Raw genomic sequence first — 15,443 nt, 5'->3', positions numbered from 1 at the left:
AGGCCAAAAAAGGATAAGGCCACCAACTAACAAACCAAAACATTAATCAAAATTCAGACTTATAATAACAAGAATCCGAGATCATAATCATTAATAATAAGCATTTCCCTGACTAACACCAACATTGATTTATTTCTGTTTATATGAATCAAATAGCATGGATAATGGGAGCTGGGTGTTTATATTTTTAATAACAAATAGGCAATAAAGTCATACATTGAGTTTTAAACACGACTGGCAATGAACTGTAACAAATACAGCTGCTGTCACAAAACTAAAGACAAAATGGTGGTGCAGGCTATATAAAATGAAGCCATAATCAAAACATGAAAATTGTTAAAATAAAACGAAAAGTTGAAATTAAATAGATATATAACAAACTATACAGAATTAAAATATATACAGTACATGCCCAAATAAATTAACAGTAAAAGCCAGGAGAGAGATTAATGTTTGTAGAAGCAACCTGAAAGACAGTCAGGAGTCACATCAGAGTTGAAATATCCAAAAACAACCATCGAAACCATGTACCAAAACCCAAGAATTCATAGTTGGAATAGTGGCTAAATATTGGTAAAATCTTAACAGAAGTGCCTTTTAGCTTCCACTGATACCAAAGAAAAGATTTTGGAGGTTTTTAAAAAGAGGTGAGCTCCTTTAACTTATATAGGTATAGCATGATGACATACCACATCACATAATCTGAAATGGGTTTAGTAAATATAAAGAACATGGACTGTGGCTGTGTAATTATAGTTAAAACGTTACAGTAACCATACAAAAAAGCAAAATACAAAAGTATACTGCCAGGATAACAATATAAAAATACACAAGTAATCTCAAGGATGTCTGTGTAAGCCACTAGGGGGCGTACTGCCACCCTAACCCCCGGACACAGACAGGCAGGACACAGGTTCACTCAACAGCTGTGTTTATTCACAGTTTATGCACATTACCAACGCCATAATATACAGTCCATTCCCTTCCTTGCCACCAGTACATCCGCCTCAACTCCTCCTCAGGCTTTGTCCTCCTCCTCCTGACTCTGGCCCATCAATGGAGTGAGGTGGCTCCTCTTATTCAGGTTCCGGGAGTGTTCCAGGTGGCTCATCACTATTACCTGGAATTACTCCCAGGTGCGTTGGAGGTCCTCTACAGGGCTCGGCAGCTTCCCCGGTGGCCCCCACAGAACCCAACAGGGCTTCAACAACTCCAGTTTCCGATGTGCCCTGCAGGAATCCGTGGTGCCACAGTTGCCCAGGAGGGCTGCCTCCAGTGTCCCAGGGGAGGTATTGCCCCATCAATGCCCTTTCCCCTGGTCCTTCTGCCCTGCTGGCGTCCTGGCCAGGTAGTGGCCGTGGCTGTCCATCAGTCTGCAATGCATGTTCTCAACAGTCTAACTGTTGCGGTATCACTCAAGTACTACAATTAAGTACTCACATCTCCTCCTCCCATTTGTCCCTCTCTAACATTGTATCCTGGACACTCTTCATCTCACAGTGGACCTTTGCCAAATCCATCTCTTGACTCTAGGTAGAGACTGGCACTGGTGAGAAATAACAAGGTCCATACTTCCTGAATTGGGAACAATCTTTGAAATTTCTGGGACTCCCTCCCTAAAGCTCCCTCTGGCTTCTGGCTCCCTCTCATCTATGGTCTAATGCATATATATAGAGCTATGGACACCCAATAGCTTCCAGGCAGTGTTCCATCCTCAAGGTATAGCATGGTTATATAATATTCACCATTGGACTACTTTGCTTCCACTTTTTGATAGGCAAGACTGTATTTTATTGTCTATTCATCCTCTTTATTTTGGGAAGTTTCGTGTCTCTGCAATAATAAATCCTGGAGTACTTTTTTCAATAAATATGTTATACTGCTCCTGCAGTATCCTTCATCTTACACATTCATGATGATTTGCCTAAATGTTAGCACATGAACTCCTATGCTATATATATTAAGAAATGTTCAACTTCCACCTTCCTGTATTTGCTAATTCCTCTCCTTTTCTTATGCTGAGAAACTTCCTTATGCTTTTATTACATCCTGCATTGACATCTGTAAATCCCTACTGGCAGGTGCTCCTTCCAATCTTTTATCACAGCCCCAGTTGGTTCCAAACTCTGTTGCAATAGTCCTTAGACAGATTTGCAACAGCGAGCACATAACACCCATCTTGCTCCATCTTCACTGGTTTCCTGTTTCTTAAATGACTGAATTTAAAATTCTATTAATAACCTATAAAGCTTTAAATGGCCTTGAATAACACCACATCAGTAACTTCCTCTGTAACTATGCTCCTGTCCATCCATTAAGGTCCACTGACTCTAACACTCACCTTCTACTGCTTTATTCAGCTTGAAACAGGAACAGCACCGTTATTTATTGTAACGGGATCTACCACTCTCCTATACACAGACACAGTAAACAGGCAGGGTTGTGGCCAAGTAATACTGTTCCCTGCATTTATAATGTTCTTTGCATCATCAATTAACGACAAACAATAATAGTGCGAACGTGATCAGCTCAGATTTGCTTTTACTGCGAACTGCTACAGTGCTGGGAACCTGCAGTTGCCCTGGCAGCTGATAGGCTGTCTTCCACAGACATGGCGATCGCACTTCGGATGCTCTTTGATGTGTCATCCCATTAGGGGGATAGTTTAGAAAACTTACAATATTTATATATATATATATTGCAACAGAAGCACGGAATAGTTACAAAGAGTTCAAGCACCTTAAAGACAAACCCCTTATATTTTATTGCTCAAAAATAAATAAAGAAGGTGTTATGACCTACTCTAGATTTATTACTTGCTAAACTAAGGTTGTTTTCTTTAATTTGGTGCAGATGACTTACTTGAGTCCTGCCTTATTTACTCACCTATTGACTTGCCCACTGTTATTAAATCACCTGGAATTGTGGGTGTTAAATTGTCAGAGGGTAAAATGAAAAGACTCAATGCCCAAAAGTTAAAGATTTAATCCAACAACTGCAAGCAACAACAGGAAACAATTAGTCCTCTGAACTTCTCGTTTTTCTTAACTCTCCTTTATTCCTCTTCACTATCTCCACTTAGTTGCCAAAGTATAGAACATAACATATTCCCCCTTTACTTAAGAATAGTACAATTACAGTAGGTAGTTAAACATCACTAGCATTCTAATGATCACTGAATTACATCTGACATTCAAATGTATGTAACAAAGTCCTCAAGCCAACAAGGGGATCTTCTCATACGAGCTGGAGGAAAGTGAGAAACCTCAGGTATTGATGTCAATGTAGACTGGGGCAGTAATTCCACTGTAGCATCCCCTGAAGCATCATTTGGCACAGGTGTATTTGACTTAGATAAATTGGAAGAATGCCATTTTTTCCCATATGCCAACAGGTAAGTACATGGACCAGTTTCTTTTTTAATTTCCACAATTTGTGAAAATCTTGGGTGTTCTTTTGAAACGTGTATTGGATTCCAAATACGCACCTTGTCTCCTTTTTGAAAAACAGGAGTCTGTGCACCATGTCTGGTATCTGTATAGTTTTGCATTTTTTGTTGAAGGGAGGAAACTTTCTTACCAACAGTGTCATCATCGGCCTTGCAGGCAATAGGAGGAGGAAGGACATTGAGGCATGTTCACATTTTTCGGCCGTGAAGCAATTCAAAAGGAGAAACTCCTGTAGTATGATATGGTGTTGCATGATATACCTGAAGGAATTCTGAGACGGCAGGTTTCCAGGGTTTCGCTTGTAAGACAGCAGATTGGATGCAGCCTTTGAGAACACGATGAAATCTTTCAATGGCACCATTTGCAGCTGGATGGTATACTGAAGTGCGTATGTGTTGTATATTTCTTTCTTTCAGAAATGCTGCAAAGTCTGTAGATGTGAATTGACATCCATTATCTGACACTATGGAATGTGGATTTCCAAATCTGCTAAAGACTGAAGTGAGGAAATCTATAACATTCTGAACAGTGATATAAGCAGTGAAGGCAACTTCTGGCCACTTGCTATGATAATCAATGAGGGTTAGAGCATAACGACAATTCCAGACAACTGTTTCAAATGGACCCACTATATCTATGGGCAACTTTTGCCAGGGTTCTAATGGAAATGGAACAGGTTGTAAAGGTGCAGCAGAAGGATTGGCTGTCTTGTCAGATGACTGGAACAGTTAACAATTTTTAAGTTGAGCTGCGACCATATCATCTCTACCTGGCCACCAGTATAGCTCACGCAGGCTATATGGACGCATAACTGTGTCAACTGCATTAACAGAATAAGGCCAACCACAGGTAATCTGATTTCGCAGAGCAGACAACTCACTGCAAGAGGCAGAGGCAGAAGCAAACTCACAAGGTGAGAGGGCAGTCTGAGCAGGAGACAACATTGCCACAAACTCAGGTTCAGTTGCAGAAATGTCCTCAGCAGCAGCAGGCAAGGGCAAGCGAGAAAGACAATCGGCAATGTAATTCTGTGACCCAGGACAGTAAGCAACAGTATATTTGAAACACAACAGTCATTCTTCCCAGCATGCAATCCGCATGCCTGCATGATCAGACCCTTTTGAGGACAGTAGTTTAGTGTCAAACTCACATTTAACTGCCAAGTCACGTAGTGCAGCTACGTACTGTGAAATAGATTCATTAGCATCCTGAGCACATTTTCTAAAAGCATGCTGCTCAGCAACAACATTTCTCAGTGGAGCAAAGTGAGCTCATAAAGCCGTAACGGCATCCTCCATTGACATACCTTGATTCGGAAGTGTGTAAAACAATCTCTGACCTTCTGTTCCCAGACAATGAAGGAGAAATGCCTTTTTGCGTGCTTCTGGCCATTCATCTCCTGATGCACCAAGAACCAGCATGTAGTTACTGAACATTTTCAGTCACATTTCAAACGGTATAGCAGAGGAAAAGGAGTAGCAGAAACAGCCATTATAGACCAGTTGAAGCAAGTAAGTACATCGTCGCCAATTTATTAAGTTGTCAGAGGATAAAATGAAAAGACTCCGTGCCAAAAAGTTAAAGATTTAATCCAACAACTGCAAGAAACAACAGGAAACAATTAGTCCTCTGAACTTTTCGTTTTTCTTAACACTCTCCCTTATCCCTCTTCACTATCTCCACCTAGTGGCCAAAGTGCAGAACATAACAATGGGTGGTGTGTCAGTTATAAAAAGAAGCTTGTTTGGGTTTTAGGAGAACATACATATGTGTGTGTGAGACATAGGACAAGGATTTGGGTTTAAAAGAACAAAGTATGGAGAATTAAGGTTGGATGGTTTGGTTTTCGTTTTTTTTTCTTTTTCCTTGTTTACAGAGATGTAATTGTAAGATAACCAACCAGATGATAAATGTGCATAGTGTTTGTCTAGTTTGTAAAATTTACTTAGATAGATAGCTAAGTTAGTGTTGTCCTCTGGCCTTGCTTCTGTTTTGTGTGTAACTGTCTCCATATTTTGTTTGGTTTTCTTTTTTTGATAATAAATGGAGTCTGTTTTTGTTTTTCTTTTTTTAGATGGATTAGTTTTTTTCTTTTTTGCCTTCCTCTCTCTCTCTCTCTCTCTCACTTGTGTGCGGCCTACTTATATATCCCTAGGCATTTAGTAGGCTGTAACAGAAGGCAAAAAGGTTTGAAGATCTTTTCAGACGGCAGTCAGAACATTGATTGATTCAAGATGGCGGTATTTCCCCTTAAGAGGAAGCCAGACTGGAAGGGGCAGGGCCAGGAGACGGCAACCCAGAAATGGAGTCAGGGTAGAATTACAACTAGACAAGCCCTCATTTTGTCTCCCAAGCACAAGTGTGTGAAATATATAAAGTCACATATGGGGTTTACCTTCCTGGTTCTGTCGAGGTAAGCTGTACCACCCAATGAACTGAGAGCAGAGTGGATTTGGCCCACCTGAAGTCTATGATTATTCCTTTGTCTGACTGATGTTAGGCTGTAAGTGCTTCAATCTGTATTCAACAAAGTCCTTCACTTGTGTTCTGCCTTCATTCTCCTGCCCACTGCTGCGTCTTTGGAAAATTTCTATAAATTACATGATTCGGTATTGTTCTAAAGTCAAACAAATAGTTTCATTCACAGAGCATTACAAAATAACAGTTCCTTTATATATTATATTACTCTAGGGTTCATTCATTTGTCACATGTTAAGGCATAGTGTAATGAAGGCATTTTTGTTCATTCACATTCATTTTTAAATTTGATTAAATACATTTTATAAGAAAATCAAAAAATCATCCTCAACAATGAAACTAATGATGGCATTATATAACTTAACTTTAGTCCTGCTGTAGTCATTGAGTGCTATACATATTTGCATCCCCTGATTTTTCTCACATCTTTGGCAAAGGAAAAAGAAAATCACACAGCTCATCATGTTGCATTGCTATAATTAGACCAGTTTGTTTAGCATAGCCCTGAGGGAAATGTGCATTCAGCTCAATGAGACACAGGTGTTGACATTCTTCGTATTGTGATCATAGTGTATTAATTGAAACTGTTCCTTATAAAGATTTCTGGCCAACATTCTTCTCAGCACCAGACAAAGTGCGGGTCAATAGGTTGGAATATTTCACACAAATGCTTTGTACTTTCTAATTGTTAAAGAACTGAACTGGATGAGGAACTTTAATGTCTAATTTCAATGAAATGTATACATAATCATATATATTTTGAGATGGTACAGGACAGAGCCATATATACCCTGGTAGTAATAAACACACTGACAAAAGCAACACAAGTCACTGTGTTAGTTCAATAGTATGGACAACCCCAGGAGGTAATAGGTTCTCTGAGTATATCTTGAATCCTGGAAAAAATATAGGTAGGAGCACCAGCAACATATGAAAAGAAGCATATCCTACCCTGGCCCTGGAGAGAAAACTGTCTGATCTTCTAATAAGAAAGATGGAATGGGATTTTAAGAAATACTGAGGGCTCGGGGCTGCAGGGACATTTTCCCTTGAGTAAATGCTAAGTAACTCCTGCCCCCAAAAACAATGCTGGGGAATGGCTGGAAATGGCCCAAGGATGGCTGTGTAAAGCTGCTATTTAATCAAGGCTAAATCAACTGTAGAACTGGGAAGGCTGTGGACAAGCACTTGATTTTTGGCAGAAATGCTTTTGAAATGAAGACAGGATTCTTGACCAATTAAGGGGAGCATCAAATCTTCTATTCAATCATACTATATTGTGGGAAAGATGTCTATCCTGTTTGTTGTTTGTGGTTAGTTTTCTGGAAGTAGGTATTAATAGTATTTTAGCAAATAATGCATGTACATTGCAGGTTCTGTGCATAAGAATAGATAGCAAATATGTGGATTATGCAACAAGAGTTACCTGAAAGTTACGCTTTCTTTTTTCCATGGACCTTTATCATATTGTTTTTTCCAGAGTTGGTCGCTACTGAATCCTGTTCAATCTGAGTCTTTGATACATAATTTGTCCATGAAAACATGACGTTAAAATTTTTTCTTGGCTACTACTACAAGCTATATGACATAGTAACATTTAAAAGAATATCATTTTCAGGTGGTGTATTCCTTTAAGTTGTCTTGTGTATACTGCCCTCTAGTGTTTTTTTTTCAATAAATTGTGTAATAGATTAATAGATGGATAGTGTGACCAGTAGGGGGTGCTGCAGCTTCCCAAGTCTCACACACAATAAAGCCCAAACACACTTTTTGCTCAAATAAAGGGTTTTTAATAATATTAATAATAACAATGATAATAATACATTTTATTTATATAGTGCCTATTGAGCGCCAACACCTTCTTCACAAGAATAACCAACAAAAGAATACATCAAACATAGTTCTCCTTCCTCTTCCAAGAGTGTAGTCCACTGTGTCTCAACTCTGAACCACTTCCGGTCTCTTGTCCCAGTCATCCGCAGCACTTCTGGGTCGTGCAGAAACCAGGGTAGCCCTGCCCTGGCAGCATCCTCTGGCGGTCCCCAAAGACCCCGACCGGGTTGCATTCCTAGAATCCATTTCCCATGTAACCCTGTGAGTGTCTCAATCAGGTTTATTCCCGATGCACACTGCCACCTGACCTGTTCCTGGTAAGCCCATTCTCCCAGGCTTTCATTTATTGTTTTCTGGTCAAGTATTAAACCTTCCATTCGCCTGTCCTTCCTTCTGGGCACCCACAATAGATAGATAGATAGATAGATAGATAGATAGATAGATAGATAGATAGATAGATAGATAGATAGATAGATAGATAGATAGATAGATAGATAGATAGATAGATAGATAGATAGATAGATAGATAGATAGATAGATAGATAGATAGATAGATAGATAGATAGAACAAATTCAAGTGCTCCAAGCAATAATAGTGTAATCAGATACTAAATGGATTAAGCTGGAAAGGACTTTGCTAAAAAAGTAGCACACTAAACCAAGTTTTTGAAAAAATGTGTTGTTTTTAAAAATGCTTTTGTATTTTAATAAGCTGCATGTAGAATGAAAATCACTTCAATGGCTTTTTCTAAGTAGAACAATGGATTGTCTGCTCTGTATCCTGGATTAGACACGAGCATTCAATAACTCCTTGGCAATTGCTAACGTCAGTAAACATAAAGTAGTTTCACTGAGATAATAATAAACTTTATTTAATCTGTATGTTTCTTTGCAGAGAAACCAGACATATCGAACATTTAAAAACAGTTAAAAGTAGTTAAAATGACTGAAAACATAGAGTCAGAACAATTCAGATCAATGTCATACAGCAAACTTCATATCAGGTAGTTTGCCTACAGAATAAGCCTGAACAAAAAAAAAAACCTTAAATACTTTCAGATTCTTTCATTTATACAGTGCTTTGGTGGCTGGTCACATAAAAACTACAGAAGCAAACCATGCCTAATATATCAGTGGTTATGGTATTCATATCAAACACTATAACATGGCTAATACAATGATAGAGTGGATTTGCTATGTTGCAGCCTTGTGCTAAAATAATTTTACATTAACTTTTGCCCACATGAAGAATCATTTAATACATCAGAAAGAAAAAGTGAAAAAATGGATTTTAGAAATTCAGAATTTTTTGGAAATTTAATTTAAAAAAACTGAACTATTATATTGACACAAGTACTCAGACCCTTTGCTATGACACTGGGAATTTGGCTCACTTGCATCCCATTCTATTGATCGTCATTTATCTGTTTCTACACGTTGTCTGGAGTCCACCTGTGGTCATTGCAAGTCACTGGACATGATTAGAAAGGCATGCACCTGTCTATATACTGTAAGGTCTCACAGTTAACAATATGTATCAGGGCAACAACCAAACCATGAGGTTGAAGGAATTGCCTGTAGAGATTAGAGACAGGATTCTGCCGAGGTAGAGATCTGGAGAAGGTTACAAAAAATTCCTGCAGTATTAAAGGTTCCCAAGAGCACAGATACCTTCATATTTCTTAAATTTAACAACTACGACTCTTCCTAGACTAGATTGCTCAGTCTTCCAAAACAGGGCAATCGTGGCAGAAGGGCCATGATAGGAGGTGACCAAGAACCTAATAGTAACTCTGGATGAGCTTCAGAGAACCTACATAGAGATGGGAAAAACGTCCCCAAGGAAAACAATCACTACAACACTCCACCGATCTGCGCTTTATGACAGAGTAGCCAGATAGAGCCCTCACTTCAAGAAAAGACACATGGAAGTCCACTTGGAGTTTGCATAAAGGCACCTAGAGCACCCTCAGACTGTAAGAAACAAGATTCATGTCTGGAGGAAACCAGGCACTGCTCACCACCTGTGCAATATCATTGTAAGGATGAAGCACAGTGGTGGCAAATTTTACTGTGAAGTTGGTTTTCTGTGGCAGGTACTGGGGACAAGATATTCTTAACAGCAAAGATATCCTTAAGGAAAACCTGATCCCAAGCGCTCTCTGTTCCTCAGACTTGTTACCTTTTATTCACCTGCTGACACCATCTTTCGCCAAATGGTTTAAAGAGCTTGCACTATGATGCAGCTCCTTTGTGCTTATGTAACTGGCACGTTATGCTATTAAAATAAAACATTTTACACATTAATATTTAAAGACTAGATTTTTTAAAATAACTAACCTCATAAATAGTGGAGCACAGAACAAGCTTTCATGTACTGTATACTGTATATTCAGTGACAATTTTTAACCACTTTTTAACCAAGAAAATTACATCACCAACAAGATGTTGAAGCATGTCAAGATTTAGTAATCAGTAAATATCAGGATAGAATTCAGTGGGCAGATGTGACTGAACCATTAGGATTTGTTGACGAAAGTATAAGACTTTTCACAATATTTTGTATTCAAAGGTTGAAGATGTTCTTTCGTTAGACTAAGTTTTAATAAGATTCAGCTGTAGTTATCCACTCACTCTCAGAATAACCTAAGTGATGTAAGGCCTTCAAATGACCAGGAAAGCACTGATCAGCGCCCTGTGGTGCACACAAAGGCAGCCAAATATCCACCCAAGATTGACTGGCTAAAGCAGGGGTGTCAAACTCCAGTCCTGGAGGGCCGCAGTGGCTGCAGGTTTTCATTCTAACCATCTTTTTAATTAGTGACCAATTTTTTCTGCTAATTACTTTTTAATTAACTTGACTCAGGCCCTTTAGTTGTTTCTTTTTCTTTAATTGGCAGCCAAACAATAATGAGACACAAAACAAGCCACCACACAGGCCTGGCCTTAGGCATAGGCGAAGTAGACGACCGCCTAGGGCCCCGGATCGACGGCGGCCAGGCCCCCGTGGGGGCGTGTCCACGTGGGCGGCTGTCTATAAAAGCGGAGCGGTTTGAGTCAAGATCTCTATGGGTCGAACGTTCACAGGGTTTGCAGGGTGATGACCTCGTAACGTTACAAGAAAACGTCTCCTTGGTCTAATTTTCACACATTTCGCAGAGCTTCCAGGGGGGCTCGCCTAGGGCCCCATAATACCTAAGACCAGGCCTGCACCACATCACACAATATCTGAAAATAAAGAAAGGTGATGGTTTCAGTAAGGTTGATCTCTCAACTCACCAAAACACTTTGACGATGTTCTTATAAAAAACAGAAAATCAACAGTTTTGGAAATGTCTGCTGTTGCAGCACGAGAGCAGCAACAAGCCGTGGAATTAAATAACGGGTTTAATTAACAGAAACCATCAGCTTCTCATTAAGAAACTGGTTGGAATTTGAAGCCCCAGTTTAAGCTGGTCATCTGTTGGCTCGTTTCACATCTCATTTCTGTTTGGCTGTCATTTAATGAGGAAACAAATCAATTCAGAGGACTGAATCCTTCTAACATGGCTGCTAAAATAAAAGGGGAAAAAGGTGAATTAGCAGTGAAAACTGGTCACTGATTAGGAAAAGGGTTAGAATGAAAACTTGCAGCCACTGCAGCCCTCCAGGCCTGGAGTTTGACACCTGTGGGCTAAAGCATACACCAGGGCCAAAATGTACTTCTAAATCAAAATTCAAAAATATATTGTTAAATGCTTAAATTATATCAAACATGCCTAACTAGTGAGGGGAAACCATTAAACCTGGGTTAGATGAAAAGGGAAAACAAGGATTCTTTATAAATAAAAGAATTATTTCAATAGTCTGAATAAAAAAAGAACAATCAAAGAACAGAAAGGCACAAACACTTAAAGAAAACTGCTGTGGACAAGACAAACTAAAAAAGAAGTCACAAAGGAAAAAAGCCTTAAAGTGCCTATTAGACAGGTACCTCTTTTGCTAACTGTAGAACTTGAGAGCTTGACAGCAATAGTTAAAAAGGATATTAGGAAGGCAAAAGGCAAATGAAGAGAAATATGGTAGATAATTCCCAGATGTTACATTGATTAATAGAGAGACTCAGTAATTAGGAAATGGTAGAGATACAAAGTTTGCATGGATTAAAAAAGCTGAAATGAAACAAATTCCCAGGACCACATAAGAATTATCCTTGTATACTTAAGGAAGCTGGTGAGTACATATACAGGTGCTGGTCATAAAATTAGAATATCATGACAAAGTTGATTTATTTCAGTAATTCCATTCAAAAAGTGAAACTTGTATATTAGATTCATTCATTACACACAGACTGATGTATTTCAAATGTTTATTTCTTTTAATGTTGATGATTATAACTGACAACTAATGAAAGTCCCAAATTCAGTATCTCGGAAAATTAGAATATTGTGAAAAGGTTCAATATTGAAGACACCTGGTGCCACACTCTAATCAGCTAATTAACTCAAAACACCTGCAAAAGCCTTTAAATGGTCTCTCGGTCTAGTTCTGTAGGCTACACAATCATGGGGAAGACTGCTGACTTGACAGTTGTCCAAAAGACGACCACTGACACCTTGCACAAGGAGGGCAAGACACAAAAGGTCATTGCTAAAGAGGCTGGCTGTTCACAGAGCTCTGTGTCCAAGCACATTAATAGAGAGGCGTAGGGAAGGACAAGATGTGGTAGAAAAAAGAGTACAAGCAATAGGGATAACCGCACCCTTGAGAGGATTGTGCAACAAAACCCATTCAAAAATGTAGGGGAGATTCACAAAGAGTGGACTGCAGCTGGAGTCAGTGCTTCAAGAACCAGCACGCACAGACGTATGCAAGACATGGGTTTCAGCTGCCGCATTCCTTGTGTCAAGCCACTCTTGAACAGAGACAGCATCAGAAGCGTCTCGCCTGGGCGAAGGACAAAAAGGACTGTATATACATTGTGGCAGACAACCAGGGACCTTGCCCCACCGGGTTGTCTGGAACAAGGAAGGACCGGGAGAAGGGCAATATATTCCCCTGGATGCAAGAGGGCAGCCCCCCTGGATTCCATCAAGGCCACAGATACAGAGCTGTGAAACTTATCCTTGTGGGGGTCCATTGCCGCCACCAGAGGGCGCCTGGATGGTTCCCGAGCCATGGACTGCAGCACTTCCGCCACACCAGGAAGTGCTGCTGGAACAGGAACCAGATACACCCGGACTGCTTCTGGGTGCAAGGGCAGCACTTCCGCCACACCAGGAAGTGCTGCGGAAGATCATCAGGGAGCACATGGAGCACATCCGGGTGTGCCATAAAAGGGGCTGCCTCACTTCATTCAGGGAGCTGGAGTTGGGTGGAAGAGCACGGAGCTTGTGATGGGAGGAGTAGAGGCGGCAGAAGAAAAGAAATACAGAAAGGACTGTGATCTATATTGTGGTGTTTTGTGCACTGTGCATGTTCTGTGAAATAAACGGGTGTGCTTTCGACATCTGGAGTCCATGTCTGATCAGACAAGCACCTGTGGTGTTATCTATGTTGATTTTCAGAAGGCTTTTAATATGTCCTATAGTAGAGGCTAAAAGAAATGGGAGTTCAAGGTGTAGTGATGATTGAAAAAATAACTTAAACACAGGAAACAAAAGGTTATGGCAAATGGAATCTTTTCAAATTTCAGTGATCTTAAAGTACCTTCCTTTTGGGATCAGAACAGGGATACTGGATCTTTTAATGTACATACAGTGTACATGATCTTGATTAGAAAATATATAGCAAGGTAGTCAAGTTTGCAGAAAACAAAACATGGAAGGATAGACAATCTAGAATCATTATAGATAAAAAAAACAAAATTCAGATTTGGGAAAAACAGTGGAAAATGAAATTTAATGCAAGTAAATTTAAATTTGAATGCACAATTGGAGGTTTGAATGTTGACTTTTGGAGAGGAACCCAGTAGTTCTAGTGGACTCTTCACTTTCTACATCCAGACATTGTACAGAAGCGATTAAAAAAGCTAATAGGATGTTAGGTTATACATCTTGATATGTAGAGTACAAGTCAAAAGAGGTTATGCCTAAGCTTTATAATGCACTTGTTAGGCAAGCATCTGGAATACTGCATGCGGTTTTGGTCCCCATATTACAAAAAGACATCACAGTGCTAGCAGAAGTCCAGAAGTCAGGCTGATCCTGAGACTGCTATGGGCTATGAAGTAAGACTAAACTTTTTCAGTTTAAGTTAATGGAGATAAATAGGTGACACGATATAAGTGGTTAAAATTTTGAAGAGCATCAGTGCAGTGGACCCAAGCTATTATTTTAAAACAAGTTCTTCAACAAGGACACATTTTACATGAGAAATTTATTAAGGGTAATTTTCACAGAAATGTTAAATGAATACCCTCTGGTACTGTGGTCCTAAGTGCTGCAATTACCTTAGGGGTCTTTATGGTCATCTGCAACCACAGCTATTTGGGTGTGGCATTAGCTTTCTCTGGCAACTGTCTTCTTTTCTCGCTTGGGTTTTGGAAGTGTCTCTGGGCTTGTAATATTTTGACTTGATGTATGCGTGTGTGTGCGGGCTTGTGTGTGTGTGAGTTCATTTACCTGGTGTTAATAGGATTTCTATGATGTTTGGAAGGGGTTTTTGTTTTTCCCATGTTTAAATTCATTCATAGTTATATAGTTTTTCCTTCTAAATCACAAGTGTATTGAGTGCATGAGGTGGCAAAGTCAGATAGTGCAATTCTCATTTCATTCAATATCTTGAGTTAAAAACAGGTTTTTATTCTAACATTACACATTAACGTGAATTGTAGTAGGCAAGAAAAGCTTCAGATTCCTCCCTTAACATCATTTGTCAGTGTAAAAATCTCCTTGTACATGCAGCACTATTAACAGCAAAACGCTGTACTGCACACTCAATAAATCTGTAAGAGGGTAGAGTGTTATCCTGCCCTACTCAACTCCAAAACAACCACAAATTGACATGAACGCTGTCACACCGTGTTCAGATCTTGTTTTGGTTTTACACAAAGTCACATGGTCCCTGATGAAAGCGTGCCTGGGCCAAGAACGTTAAGCGCAATGTGAGTGCAGGCCAGTGGGGAAGTAGGGGGGACAAATGCGCTTGGGCATGGTACAGGACAAATGTGCCTAGTGTGAGTACACCCTAACTGATGTCAGTTTCAGTGAGTATTACATTAAGAATTAAACTTTTGATTTCAAAGGTTGTAAATTTAATTTCATATAATTTCTGAAATGTCGCGCAAATGTCACAATAGCTGTGACACATTTTGTTACAACTGTGGTGAGTTCACTTTGAAAGCACAGAAATAGAGAATGGCAGCACTCATAAAGAAGGCATATAAGTTATACTTCGGGTGCAAAATTGTATGGCTCCTCATATACTGTATGTTATGCATCTTGCGCTACCAGTCTCTGAGCATGGCTGAAGGGTGTGCGTCCATCCATGCCATTTGCTATCCCAATGATATGGAGGGAACAGATGGATCATGTAAATGATTGTTACTTCTGCACATTGAATGTCTCAGGATTTTCTTCCAAGAACAGGAAGTTTATTGAGTACCTCAACATTGCCTCTGTAATGAGACCAGTGCCACACAATGAAAGTCTTCCTTTTCCAAAACCACTGGAAGTGTGGACGCTGGAGGATGAGGACAAGGAA

This window comes from Erpetoichthys calabaricus, chromosome 3, assembly GCF_900747795.2.
Source record: "Erpetoichthys calabaricus chromosome 3, fErpCal1.3, whole genome shotgun sequence".
In the NCBI taxonomy this organism is placed as follows: Eukaryota; Metazoa; Chordata; class Cladistia; order Polypteriformes; family Polypteridae; genus Erpetoichthys; species Erpetoichthys calabaricus.
The sequence above is the reverse complement of the archived record's forward strand: the minus strand, read 5'-3'. Positions refer to the sequence as shown.